Raw genomic sequence first — 15,434 nt, 5'->3', positions numbered from 1 at the left:
GTCCTGGCAGATGTTCGTCCATCACTATTGAGGACTGCCTCATAGAACTGCAGGAATTTCCCTGTGTTGCCAGCGCTCCGGGACAGCACAAAAGAGTTGTACAAGGCAACCTGTACCAAGTAGACCACAACTTTTTTGTACCATGCCCGGGTTTTGCGCATGGCATTATATGGCTTGAGGATTTGATCAGAGAGATCAGCTCCTCTCATATACCGATTGTAGTCCACGATACAATCAGGCTTGAGGACCGTTGCCGCGGTACCTCGCACAGGGACAGGGGTTATGCAATTACCGTGAATTGTGGACAGTACAAGGACATCCATCTTGTCCTTATATCTGACAAGCAACAGGTTTCCACTGGTAAGGGCACGGGTCTCACCCCTGGGGATAGGTACCTGGAGAGGTTGGGTAGGGAGGCCGCTTAGATTTTTCCGCACGGTCCCACAAGTGGACGTGGATCTGGCGGCGAGGGACTGGAAAAGGGGATTCTAGTATAAAAGTCATCCACGTACAGGTGGTAACCCTTATCTAGCAGTGTATGCATAAGGTCCCACACAAGTTTCCCGCTAACACCCAGAGTGGAGGGACATTCTGGGGGTTTCAATACGGGAATCTCGTCCCTTGTACACACAAAACTTGTAAGTGTACCCTGAGGTACTCTCACAAAGTTTGTACAGCTTCACACCACATCTCGCCCGCTTAGAGGAAACATACTGGCAGAAAATGAGTCTCCCCTTGAAAGCAATGAGAGACTCATCAACAGCGACCTCCCTTCCAGGTTCATAGGCCTCCAAAAATTTGGCCCTGAAGTGATCGATGACTGATTTTGTACAGGCTGCATTATCTGCATAATGCAAGCATTTCCGAATGGCCTCAAAACGGGAACGTGTCATGGCCATACATTAGAGTGGGGTCTGGTAGAGGACGTCCCCACTCCAGTACTGCCTGACACTGGTTTTTTTGACTAGGCCCATGTGCAGCACGAGGCCCCAAAACTTCCTTATCTCGGCTGCACTGACCGGAGTCCAGCCACCGGACCTACCCAAAAAGGAGCCCTGGTGTTGAGCAATGAACTGTTGGGCGAACAAGTTTGTTTGCTCCACCATCCGATTCACAAAGTGGTCACTGAAAAAAAAACTAAAAAAGTCATATTCAGTGAAGCCCACTGTGGGAATCTGGATTCCTGGTTGGCCAACAAAGTCAGGAATCACGGGCTCAAAATCCTCTAGGGTACACCAGACAAGTTCACCGGTAGGGGGCTCAGGTGGAATGCTTATGCCTCCTCGGCCGAGAACGTCTGGCGGGCCATAGGGGAGTGTGTGTGTGCGTGTGTGTAAAACTTTATTTAGTGTGCGTGTGTGTGGGGCGACGGGTGTTCACGTTAACTACCCTAACCCACCCTAAACCTAACAGAAAAAATAAATAAAACTAAATAAAAAAAATGAAAGCCCCAAAAAATTGAAAAATAAAAACATTAAATTTCGCTGATCAGTGGTCTGAAGCTGATCAGCGGTGGGGTGGGCGATGCGCTAACAGTGGCCGGACGCTAACAGTGCCGGCCACAGTCAGTGCACGCTCAAAAAAATAAAACGCTTGCTCCCCAAAAAGGTTGTGTGTGGGAGTGGCAGAGGGGCAAGCTGCAGCACCCCTGGGGGGTCTAGGGTCGCACAGCTGAGTGTGCTGTCGACCCCAGACACCCGATCAGGGTGAAGCCCAAAAATTTAACTTTTTTTCCCCCTAAAACTATCCCTCAGTCTCCCTGCCTAATCTAACCTTTCCCTAAACTTGTCCCTGCAAACTTTGGTGGCTCACGTGGGGGTGCTGGGCTCAGTGATGGATAGACGGACTGGCTCCTCTCTCCTCTCTCCACGGATTCAGTGTGGAGGAGGAGAGCAGAGCTGAGAGAAGTTAACCCCCGCCCGCCCGTCTAGCCAATAGGATGCGATCCTGAGAGGTGATATCACCGCCACCTCTTAGGATCTAAGGATGGTGATTTGTGGTGTATTATCACACCACCGATCACCATCCTATTCCGGGTTATCGGGTCACCGGAATGACCCGAATGACCCGGAAACGCACAAACCGCAGGTCTGAATTGACCTGCGGTTTGCTGTGATTGCTGATACGGGGGGTCACAGGACAGGCACTATGTTCCGATCACCGCCCGCCGCACGTCGGTGATCGGAAATACACAGGGCGTACCTGTACGCCCTGTGTCCTTAAGGACTCGGACATCTGGGCGTACAGAAGAAATTTCAACTGTGTGGAAACTGAATACATGTAAACTGATGATTGAGGCTTTAGTGGCATGATGCCGGCAGCAGCCGCAGCTGTACAGAACTTGATGGTAGGCAGTAGAGATGAGCGAGGTTTTGAAAAATTCCATTAGGCACCTTCGCCGAAGTTTGACAAGAAATTCGATTTGTTACAAATTAAAGGGGTTCTCCGGGCTTTTAATATTGATGACCTATCCTCAGCGCCCCACAAGCCCATACACCCGTCTGAACAGATTAAACCGCAGATGAAGGTCCTGCACGGCCGAAACGTCCGGTTTATGAAAATTGTTCATATTATGAAATATATTGGGCAAATGGATGATACCACTACATGATACGAATGAATAAAATACCCTCAAATTGCAAATACCGAAAATTCTGTGCCTCAATTTTACTTCTATGTATATTGGCTGCTTGCAGCCTTTGATCGGCACCAGAACATAAATAGTAGAGTGCGGTTCTCCATCTTCTTCAAACTATCCTCAGGATAGGTCATCAATATCAGATCAGTGGGGTCCAACACCCGCCAATGCCCCACCCACGGATCATCTGTATAAAGGGAAGACGCATGCCATGCGCTCGTGCCGTCTCCCTTCTCTCTTACTGCTCGCTGCTGCTATGTCTATGGTGAGCAAGAAGAGAGAAGGGAGACGGCACGCGCACACTTCGGGCACCTTCCCTTTATACAGCTGACCGAGGGGGTGCCGGGTGCTTATCCTGAGGATAGGTCATCAAAATTCAATGGGACCGTTTTTAATGGCTGCTTATACAGAAGTCCCCATATAACGGCCGTTAAAAACGGCTAATGCAATATGGCCTTTTGGGTTTAAAAAAAAATCACTCACCTCATCCACTTGCACACAAAGAAGCAGTCCGCTCCTCTCTTGTTTGTGGTATAAGGTGAGTATCTTTTTCCCCCCGTTCTTTTGAAGACAACTTCAGCCGCCATTTTAGTAAAAATTATTTGTTACCACTAGTGTTAAGAGAAGTGATGCATTCAAAGCGGAATTCGGTGCGCAGTTTAGGAAAACTTCGATTTGCAACAGAGTAGAATTTCCTCATACGTTGTGGTAACTAGTCTTGAGCAAACTTCTGTTTTTAAGTTTGGCGTACACGGTTCAGGATATCTAAGAATTCCGTTATGGATTCCGACCGCTACCACGGACCATAACTTATGGTTCTTGGTAGCGGAATCCATAACGGAATTCTTAGACAACCAGAACCTTGTACGCCGAACTTAAAAACAGAAGTTTGCTCATCCCTAGTGGTAACGAATCAGGTTTTCCTAAAATGGCAGCTGCACGTGTTATAAAGCGAAAGTAAGAAGCCTGGGAAAGTGAAATCACCCATAATGTGCGCAGCCAGCCAATCTGCATATAGCCCTCCCCTGAGATATCATACCCCTAAAAAACCCTGATCCTGTGCGGTCACCTCCATTTCACTGTGAGCTGAGCATAGGGAGAGATGTAGCTAGTGCTCATCATGAGCTAGGGACAGTGTTGCTGAAAACTGTTTTAAAAAGGAGGGTGCAGGGAGATCGTAGGGAGAGGTTTTTTTTAGCCTGTAGAGAGAGCGTAATCGCCACGTGCATCAGTTTCTAGTGCACCCACATTAAGAGTTAATTCCTTATTGTAGTTATACAGTTAGTGTGCCTGAGTATATAAGGCAGGTGTAATCGCAGTGTGCATCATGTTCCAGTGCACCGACATTCAAAGTTAATCCGTTATTTTTGTGATACAGTTATGTTGCGTCTGTATTCCTGGACAGTGTAATTTGTTTGCCCAGTACACGTATGCAATGGAGTCAAATTGATTATAGCAAATGCCTTCTGTTAGCTGTTGTGTTACATAGCATCAGTATGATGCCACGGTCAAATACTTCGCCCTGTACATGTGCACAGTGAAACTAAATTGATTATAGCGAATGCCTTCTGTTGCTGTGCCTCATGTACAGTGCAGCAGGGTGGTTACCATGGCAACAATTGGAAGCTTTAAAAGCGTAAAGGCTGCCATGGTAACTGATTAGAACCCTGCGATTTCACTGCAGGGGCTCTGATCGGAAGGCCGAGGGAGCCGCATCCCTCTGCCTTACCTCACAGATACTGTGATTGCGGCATGAGGGGTTAAATTAGGGGGTTTAGCGGGATCACCATTCCCAATCGTTGCGGCCGGGTGTCTGCTGTATGATACAGCCGGCACCGACCTTGTATGGAGCAGGCTCATTGCAACAGCCTGCTCCATACATTTCCTCAGCCACCATGACGTATGGGTATACCTGATTTATAGCGATTCGATTTGTAAAGAATCAAATTTCTTGGAAAACTTCTGTAAATTAGCCAAATAAAATTTTTCAAAACTTCACTCAACTCTAGTTACCACAAAAAGCGAGGAAATTCGGCTTCATTTAGGATCAAATTTTTCCTTTCGGATGCTTTGCTTTGCTCAACACTAGTAGGCATACAGACAGCAACGTGGCAAGATAAAGAACCACCAGCAAAGCGAAGTCTATTCATCAGAATCAGCCGGAGGAGTGTGAAAAATCCTCCTGAATCCAGGCTTGGTTTATTTTGACAAAAGTGATGTTTCAGACACTGGCAGAGGACAATTTGTTCCGTTTCAGTGTTACAACTACTGTTGAGCAAAGCGAAGCATCCGAAGTGGAATTTGGTCCAAAATTTTGGAAAACTTTCGATTTGCAAATCTGAATTTCCTCACAATTCACAAAATCAGGTTTTCCTAAAATTGCGACTGCATGTGTTACGTGTAAAGTGAAAGTAAGAAGCCCGAGAACATGAGATCACCCATAATGCCATCCCCTGTGATGTCACAGCCCTATAACAACCTCATCCCGCGCGGTCTCCATCATTGTCCTGTGGGCTGAGTATAGAGATTTGGCAAGCGCTCATGCGCTAGGAACAGTGTTGCTGAAAACAATCAAAAGAATAATATTAGAGAGGGAGAGTGTATCACTGCTCCATCATGTTGAGGAGACTGAAATAGTTGCTGCTGCAGCAGCTTCTGCTGCTCATGGCAGAGGAAGGGGGTTGACTCTGCAGGGGACGGAGAGGGGCCTCTCTTTCAGACATGCAGGAGGCAGGCATCTGCTCGCTGTAAGCTGCGGCACACTGCATACACAGTGTTTCCTGGTAGTAAGATAAATTGTCCTCCCTTTCTGAGAGAGGAAAATATTCCCCCAATTTGCCTTGGTAGCAAGGGTCTCAAAAGCATAGCTATCCAGTAATAATCAGACTGCTTGATGTTACCAATATGCCTGTCACTGCATGAGCAAGCAATTCTACAGATCACCATTCTGGCCAGTGTCACCCTGGAGCCAGTTCTTTCTACCTCCTCCCCCCACTGAGACCAATGTCACTGTTATCATCATGATTCTCTTTCTCCTCCAACTCTGACTCCTCTTTCTCCTCCTCAAGTGGCAGCACCTTCTCCTCCCCCATGGTTAACACTCTCTGGGAAATTTTAACACTAGCCTGTCTACTGGTGTATTGATCACCTACATGATGGTATAATTAAATTCAACAAGTCCCAAAAAATATAAATTGCAACCGTGTGAAGAAAAAAATGAACATTAACCAATGATTAAGGGCCAGGCCTCACGCTCAATTTCTCGTTATCACTCACAGGTAGATTGCTGTCCTTCCTTTATGTGTGGAAATGAAATTCATGGAAATGGACGATTAAGGCCTAATGCTTAATTTCTCGTTATCACTCACAGGTAGATTAATGCCCTACCCTGTGTCTTGTAGTAATCACGTATATATGCTGGTTTAATAAAATTTAAAAATATTCAAAAAATTTAAATTTCAACCTTGTGGAAGTGGATTTTACAGAAACGGATGATTGGGGATGGACGCTCAATTTCACCTTAATACACATAGGTATATTGCTGCCACACTTTTGCTATTGCTGCAGTAATCATGTATATATGAAGCTTAATTAAACTGAACCCTCCAAAAAAGGTTGCTTTTTTGTGGAAACTGAATATATGTAAACAGACGATTGAGGTTTGATGCTCAATTTCACCTTAATACACAAAGGTAGATTGCTGACACACGTTGGGTATTGCTGTAGTAATCACATATACGTATACAGAAATATTTGGTCAGTGACACAATCTTCATGATTTGGGCTCTGCATGGCACTACATTGGATTTGAAATGAAACAACTGAGATGTAATTAAAGTGTAGACTTTCAGGTTTGATTCTAGAGGTTGAACAAAAATATCTTTAAAAAGTTTAGAAATTGCAACCATTTTTCTAAAAAGCCTCCTCATTTCAGGGGCTCAAGATAAATTGGACAAATTAACATTACTGTAAATAAAATTTTCATTTTTAATACTTTGTATAGTATCCTTTGAAGGCAATGACTGCCTGAAGTCTGGAACCCATGGCCATCACCCAACTCTGGGTTTTCTCTTTTGTGATGCTTTGCCAAGCTTTACTGCAGCTGTCTTCAATTGTTGCTTGTTTATGGGTCTTTTAGCCTTAAAGGGTTTGTCTCACTTCAACAAATAGCATTTATTATGTAGAGGAAGTTAATACAAGCCACTTATTAATGAATTCTGACTGTCTATATTGCTTCCTTTGCTGGCTTGATTCATTGTTCCATCACATTATACACTGCTTGTTTCCATGGTTACGACCATCCTGGTTCATTCATCCTTATTCTGAATTGCATTACTGGTATAATTACTATACAAGAAAAGTAGAAGCTCTTTGCACACATTTTTGATCAAAATTGTGTCTGGCCTATCTACCAAAAACAGACAGGACCAACATACATTAACAGACTTGCCTCTCCTGGGCCTAGGCTTACAAATTTAAGGATAATGCAGAATTCAGCTAATGGAAAGGTGGCTTCTGCAGACAGTACCTATTCTAACAGACTTGCCTCTTGTGGGCCTGGGCCTACAAAATTAATGAATGCAGGTGTAACGCCTATAGGTAGGGACAGACACGGACAGTGAACCCTGAACTGGAACCCAGCCCACTTTTCCTACCTACTTGTAGTTTAAACATAGAAACATAGAATGTGTCGGCAGATAAGAACCATTTGGCCCATCTAGTCTGCCCAATATATCTGAATCCTATTAATAGTCCCTGGCCCTATCTTATATGAAGGATAGCCTTATGCCTATCCCATGCATGCTTAAACCCCTTCACTGTATTTGCAGCTACCACTTCTGCAGGAAGGCTATTCCATGCATCCACTACTCTCTCAGTAAAGTAATACTTCCTTATATTACTTTTAAACCTTTGCCCCTCTAATTTAAAACTGTGTCCTCTTGTGGTAGTTTTTCTTCTTTTAAATATGCTCTCCTCCTTTACCGAGTTGATTCCCTTTATGTATTTAAAAGTTTCTATCATATCCCCTCTGTCTCTTCTTTCTTCCAAGCTATACATGTTAAGGTCCTTTAACCTTTCCTGGTAAGTTTTATCCTGCAATCCATGTACTAGTTTAGTAGCTCTTCTCTGAACTCTCTCTAGAGTATCTATATCCTTCTGGAGATATGGCCTCCAGTACTGCGCACAATACTCCAAGTGAGGTCTCACCAGTGTTCTATACAGCGGCATAAGCACTTCACTCTTTCTACTGCTTATACCTCTCCCTATACATCCAAGCATTCTGCTGGCATTTCGTGCTGCTCTATTACATTGTCCTCCCACCTTTCAGTCTTCTGAAATAATTACTCCTAAATCCCTTTCCTCAGATACTGAGGTCAGGACTGTGTCAAATATTCTATATTCTGCCCTTGGGTTTTAACGCCCCAGGTGCATTATCTTGCACTTATCCACATTAAATTTCAGTTGCCAGAGTTCTGACCATTCTTCTAGTTTTCCTAAATCCTTTTCCATTTGGCGTTTCCCTCCAGGAAGATCAACCCTGTTACATATCTTTGTGTCATCAGCAAAAAGACAAACCTTACCATCGAGGCCTTTTGCAATATCACTTATGAAGATATTAAACAAAATTGGTCCCAGTACAGATCCCTGTGGAACCCCACTGGTAACATGACTTTGTTTTGAATGTTCTCCATTGACTACAACCCTCTGCTGTCTGTCACTCAGCCACTGCCTAATCCACTCAACAATATGGGAGTCCATGCTCAATGACTGCAGTTTATTGATAAGTCTTCTATGTGGGACAGTGTCAAAAGCCTTACTAAAATCTAGATATGCGATGTCTACTGCACCTCCACCGTCTATTATTTTAGTCACCCAGTCAAAAAAATCTATAAGATTTGTTTGACATGATCTCCCTGAAGTAAACCCATGTTGTTTTTCATCTTGCAATCCATGGGATTTTAGATGTTCCACAATCCTATCCTTTAATAGGGTTTCCATTAATTTGCCTACTATTGATGTCAGACTCACTGGTCTATAGTTGCTCGATTCCTCCCTACTACCTTTCTTGTGAATGGGCACGACATTTGCCAATTTCCAATCTTCCGGGACGACTCCTGTTACTAATGATTGGTTAAATAAATCTGTTAGCGGTTTTGCCAGCTCACCACTAAGCTCTTTTAATAATTTTGGGTGTATCTCATCAGGCCCCTGTGACTTATTTGTCTTCACCTTAGACAGCAAACTTAGAACATCTTCCTCTGTAAAGATACATGCATCAAATGATTTATTAGTCATCCTTTCTAGTGGAGGTCCTTCTCCTTCTTTTTCTTTTGTAAAAACTGAACAGAAGTATTCATTAAGGCAGTCGGCTAGCCCTTTATTCTCTTCTACATACCTTCCGTCCTTTGTTTTTAATTTAGTTATTCCCTGTTTTAATTTCCTTTTTTCATTTATATATCTGAAGAATGTCTTATCCCCTTTTTTCATAGACTGAGCTAGTTTTTCTTCTGCCTGCGCTTTAGAAGTTCTTATAACTTGCTTGGCCTCTCTCTGCCTAATCTTGTAGATTTCCTTATCTTCATTGCTCTGAGTTTTTTTTATAATTACAAAATGCTAGCTTTTTATTTTTAATGATTTGGGCCACTTCTGCTGAGTACCACAGTGGTCTCTTCCTTTTTTTGCTTTTACTGACAAGTCTAATGCAATTTTCTGTTGCCTTCAATAATGCACCTTTTAAGTAGTCCCATTTCTCCTGGACTCCATGTAATCCGTTCCAGTCTGATAAAGACTCATTTATGACTAATTTCATTTTTGAAAAGTCTGTTTTTCTAAAATCTAAAACTTTTGTTTTTGTGTGGTGGGACTCTTTCACAGTTCTTATATTAAACCACACTGACTGGTGATCACTAGATCACTAAACCTTAGGTAGCAAGACCGCAACTGGTTAACAGTACCTATGCTACTAAAGTGCAGCGACAGACAAACACCAAGAGACAAAAACAACACACAGGTATATGCAAGAAGTGAATGTGGATTGTAGCAGCACTTACAGGATAGATTAATTAATCAGTATGGTGGTGGTGCCAGTGGCGCTGGGTACCAGTCTGTAGTTCCCCCAATGTCCAGAAGGTAGAAAGAAACTGCAGCACTCCCAGGTCTTCCTAGAAAATTCAGATTTATTCACCAAATGTGCGACGTTTCAACCGTTGTAATGTTGAAACGTCGCACATTTGGTGAATAAAACAACACACAGGGATCGTTTGACGTTTGTAAGGTCGAAATGTCACACACTTGGTGAATAATACAACACACGGGGATAGTCATAACAGTAGACGGGGATAGTCATAAAAAAATGGGTTACAACCAGGCGGATGACGGAGTACAAAAACGATAGCCGAGATCAAATACCAGACGGGATGCACAGCACAAATCAAGTTGCAGTTAAAAGCACAAACAAATCCAAATAATCCAAGAACCAGGAACCTAGCTAGTGAGCTGAAACAAGACTATCACTGGCATTAGTATATGGCCAGGTAGGGGTTTAAATAGAGCACCGAGTCCCAGGATCAGAACCTGATAGGTCATGACTCAGCACTCCAGTAGTCAGAACTAGAATAGAACAGCTGAGCAATAAACCCACTGCTAGTCTCCTGCAGCACAATGTGGGGAGAAAGAGCATCGCATCCTGTTGCTGAGGACACTGTTGGTTACCAAGAGGCATGATTTAGCAGTGTGTCTCTCCAGGTGCAGTTAAGCCAAAGCTGGAGATCTCAAAAAAGTGTAAAAAATGTTTTTAAAAGTAAAAAAAATATAAAAATATAAAAATTCAAATCACCCCCCTTTCCCCAAAATGAAAATAAAAAAACATAATATATATTTTTTAAATACATATCATGGGTATCACTACATGTGAAAATGCCTGTACTATTAAAATATACAAATACTTATCCCATACGGAAAACGGTGAAAGGGAAAAAAAAGTCTCTTCCCACAAAAAATTTAATAAAGTGATCAAAAAGTTGTACACATCCCAAAATGGTATCAATGAAAAGTACAGATTGTCCTGCGAAAAAAACGGGCACTCACACATCTCCATCCACATATCCACACAAAAGGTATAAGGGTCAGAATATGGCGGCGAAAATAACTTTCCATAGACCAGGGAGAGGGCTGAACTTCAGCAGTTCTCATTTTCTCTTGCAGCCACAGGCTTGAGATCCCCGCCCCCTACTCACGCAGACTGTCACACTGCAGAGGACGGGGAGGCTGTCTTCTCTCTTGGGGTCAGTAAGTTTGTGCTGTTCCTTTACCATAGTAAAATAACATGGGCCAGCTGTGAGCAGGGCCCCTGACAGCAGCAGTACCAGTATTACTTAGTACTACTGATAACGATAGTATGGGCTTGCAGGGTACGCAATGTACCTACACATAACAGACATTGCAAGCCACCTGCCCCGCAGTACTTTCTCATTATCATAGTGACAGCGCAGCAGGGCTGGAAGCTTGTGATGTCAGGCTGATACTATCATTATCATACGGTACAAGTTCGTGTCAGTGCAACAGGGCTGCTGCCCTGTGATATGTATTGGTGCTGGGCTGCGAGCAGACAGTTAATGTGCGAATAGTGAGGCAGTGCGCACTAGCCCACTGCATAGTAAAAGGCTATCAGCCCATCAGGAATTTTCCCTGTGAGGTGAATGGCCAATCCGCCCCTGCCAGTGGGTCAGCCCTCACTTGAATAGAGACTACTCCAAGAGGTAGTAGCCTGGTGGCTCCCCTGCAGTAGAGTCCAGATCCCTGTAGAGGAATTAAAGAGTGAAGACCTAGGAGTAGCACCAGGTCAAATTTATGGGAACTAATGTGCCAGACTCAGCAGTGAGGGTACACAATATGAAATTTATGAGAGGTAAGAGACTTGCTCTTCGGCATCCAGGGAAAGAAGATAAGTCTTAAATAGATGTCAGCAATGTACAGAACTAGAGTCTGCTACACATGGACTGCTAATAAAGACAAAACCACCCTTACTGTACCGAGGAGATGCATATATAGAGCCACAGTGTAACACTGTATTTATACATGGTTAAGATGTAGTATTAGTGTCATAGTGTTGACCAGTGCGTACTGCAGCCTTCCTTCATGTTTAAAGTGTAGAGTTTAGGGAGCAGTTATCAGACTATTTTAGACACATAGGGGGGAATTAAACATTGTAGATGTATTGTATGTATGTCATTGTAGCTTTTAGAGTATTATGCACACCTGCTCCAAATTCAAGAAAATGTCACACAGTAATATAAAATGTGGTGCAATTGCAATGTGTTTGTGACCATTTCAGTAAAGGTAAGCCTGGGGAATGTCTGGGGTAGAATCGCAACTTTTTAAAAAGTGCCATTTCATTCTGACCACATTTTCATTTCAAATCTGTAGGTGATGCTGGAAGGCACAGTGCTGAAAAAGTAAGTACATTTTTGCGAAAGTGATCAAAATAAGTTACAAAGCCTCTACTTGCGACTTTTTGAAGCCAGAATTCTGACATGCAGAGTTTGATAAATCCCCCCATAATTTATCTGTTAAAGGGCATCTGTCAGCAGATTTGTACCTATGACACTAGATGACCTGTTAAATGTGTGCTTGGCAGCTGAAGGCTTCTGTGTTGGTCCCATGTTCATATGTGCCCATATTGCTGAGAAAAATGATGTTTTAATATATGCTAATGAGTCTCCTCTGTACTTTGATTGACAATCAAGGTGCAGAGGGTGTGGCAGTTGCAGAGAGAGCAGAGGCTCTAGGTATAATGGCAATGTCCTTTTTACTCCTAGAGGCTCATTTGCATATAGTAAAACATCATTTTTCTCAGCAATGTGGGCAAATATGAACATGAGACCAACATAGATGCTTTTAGCTGCCACACGCACGTGCAACAGGTCAGCCAGTTTCATAGGTACAAATCCTTTTAATGAATTTTTGTTGCGTTACAATAATTTATGTGAAAAGGACCTAAATACCCTAAAAAATTTAAATACATTTCCTACGTTCTTTTACATTTATTTAACTAAATTAAAAAGAAACAAGACAATTGTCCCCCCAAAAATTCAGTCATTTTTTATTGTGGTAGCAATATCAAGCACATTCATTTATTAAAATCAAAACATGAAAAAGCATTCATCGGTTGAAAAATATAGTAAGCACAAATCATGCTTCACAATACAAGTGCACGCAAAAATCCTTTAAATGTAATATTTGAGTTAAAGTCACTAAATTAATTATAAATCAGAATGTTGCAGGTATAAGTATTCCGATACAATTTCTATTGTGTATTTTTATACCAAGGCTTATAATGTATTGCACATTGATTTCTACATTCAGTAACACGACTTGTTCATTTCAAAATTGCCATTAAACCATAATTCTGAAATCCTGTTAATCAAACTTTAAACTATAATTTTCAATTAGCTGTATTCATTTTCTATAGACACTGTGATTCAGAGGAAAATGTTAATGTCATGCAATAAATATTTCAAATATTCTTTTTAAACCCAAATTACTCTTATAAAATAAAGGCAAAGCACAAACACAAAAAGATAACATTTAATTAAGGCATGTACCAGAAATAAGTGTAAGGCTCTGTTTACATTAACGTAAATGCGGTTCATTGGGCAGAACAGGGCAGTCTGCAGCACTACTCTTGCCATTAAAAATACCAGATCCTCAACTGAACCCCAATGAACTGCAATAAAATCGATAGAGTTCATCAGGAGGATGCGCTGGTATCCATCTGAAAATAGATCTGACATACAGTAGCTTTCATGGTTTCGTTATGATATTAACGAGTCTATAAACTACTCAGGCATGCTCCACCATTTTGCAAAACACAGACCATAGTTTGCATTATTGCGCATAATATTTGGATATGTAAGTTTTTATCAGTTGTCTTTTCATTAAAAATGTTATTCAATTTTGGATACATAAATATACAATACAAAGTGGTAAAACCTTACAATATCTAGTCATTTCATAACAAATAGAGGATTGTTGTATACAGAAAATGGGAATTTTGTTTTTGTTGAACAGTTAAAACATTTTCAAATAGTTAAAGTTAAGTTTTACAGTCAACAAAAATGTTTAGAAAGTTTTTGTTTTTGAAAACAGAAATGCCTGTTTTTCTTACACATCCAACTTTTAGATTTTTGAAGCCATTCTACAGTCATATGTTGTGTGAGTCTTTACAGATGTAATTCATTAGATTTATTGTGTTATTGTAATCTTATAAGTGCCATTAATGCCTTCTATAAGTGACATTGATGCCACATGTAACTTTGATTCATTAAAAGAGTATTTCCATCACTGATATTACTAGGACATCTCATAAATATCAAATAGGTGCGGCTCCCACCTCTGGGACACACTTCTATTTCCAGAATGGGGCCCAAGAAGTGAAAGACTGCACATCGCACATGCAAGGCATTCTCTCTATTCATCACTACAGGAGTTCCGAAAATCGCCAAGTGAGTGTGCTTAGCTTTTTTTCAGAAGTCTCATAGTGGTGAATGGAGAACGCAAGCACAGCCACCTTTCCAGTCACCATTATGGGACTGCTGGAAAAAGCTGACCCGGTGCTCAGCTATTTTCGGAACTCCCACAGCGTTGAATAGACTGTGGCCACACATTCATGGCTGCTCTCTGTTCATTTCAGGAGCCCCTTTTTGGAGATAGGAGCGGGTGCCCAGAGGTGGGGCTTGCACCCATCTGACATATAAGGCATATCCTAGCAATATGCCATCAATGTCTGAGATGGGCCAACCCCTTTAAATTCTGTATATTAAATAGCATCTGTCCAAAAAAGATACAAGATAATGTCTGTCAAGTAACCACCATGTACAAGATGTATTTCATTAAATGGCACGCATTACTAAATGTAAAAAATCTTAATATTTATAAAGGTATTTGCTTTTTTTTTATCTCAGACACACACAAACCAATGTCATATTAAGCCAAGTAAGCGTATGGCTACACAGCGACGTGTCGCGTGACAAGCTGCGGAAAAATTGCATAACACAAAAGGATATGGCTACATGGTGACATTTCATATAATGTATTTCAATGGTGTAGAAATGTGGCATGCGACATGCTGCGGATGCAGCACAAAAATCTGACTTGGATGTTGCATTGCAACACCATTAAAATACATTACATGAAATGTCACGTGACCCCTTTTTATAAGCCCTATCAGGGCAAATGGCGGGGCAGGTGTCATAGAAGGGGAATCTAACTCTAGACTCATTTGCAAAGAGTATCTCCCTTCTAGCCGACATGTACCACGTGGTTTTGCCAATGAGAGTCCATCAGGGCTTCCCTGGCAATAATAACAGAAAACCACTGGTGTTCAGTTGGGCACCAGGGCAGAATCAATCTAAGAGACAATTAGTATATAATAAATGTAATTAATATTCTTAAATATTCAAAGAAATTTTCTTGCACTAATTTCCTACTATGCCTAAATATGAAGTATTAATTGTATATAGAAATACTTATTTATAAATCAATATTATCAGAAATTGTGAGGAATTCCTGGCTTGTTGGGTAAATGGGGGATGGCAAAAATAACCTTTTGTTTCAATAGTTATTTTCAGACAGCGTGATATATTTTGTATCAGTACTGGTCAGTACAGTGGATGCATTTCATGTAATAAATTCATTTGTCTATTGCATTTGAAGACTTGTGTTCACTATGCATTGTATTCTGATGTGCTGTATCTAGTATTGGTTTTGCAGATAGTATACTTTTGTATCACAATGT

The sequence above is a fragment of the Bufo bufo genome, chromosome 5 (assembly GCF_905171765.1).
Source record: "Bufo bufo chromosome 5, aBufBuf1.1, whole genome shotgun sequence".
Taxonomy (NCBI): Eukaryota; Metazoa; Chordata; class Amphibia; order Anura; family Bufonidae; genus Bufo; species Bufo bufo.
The sequence above is the reverse complement of the archived record's forward strand: the minus strand, read 5'-3'. Positions refer to the sequence as shown.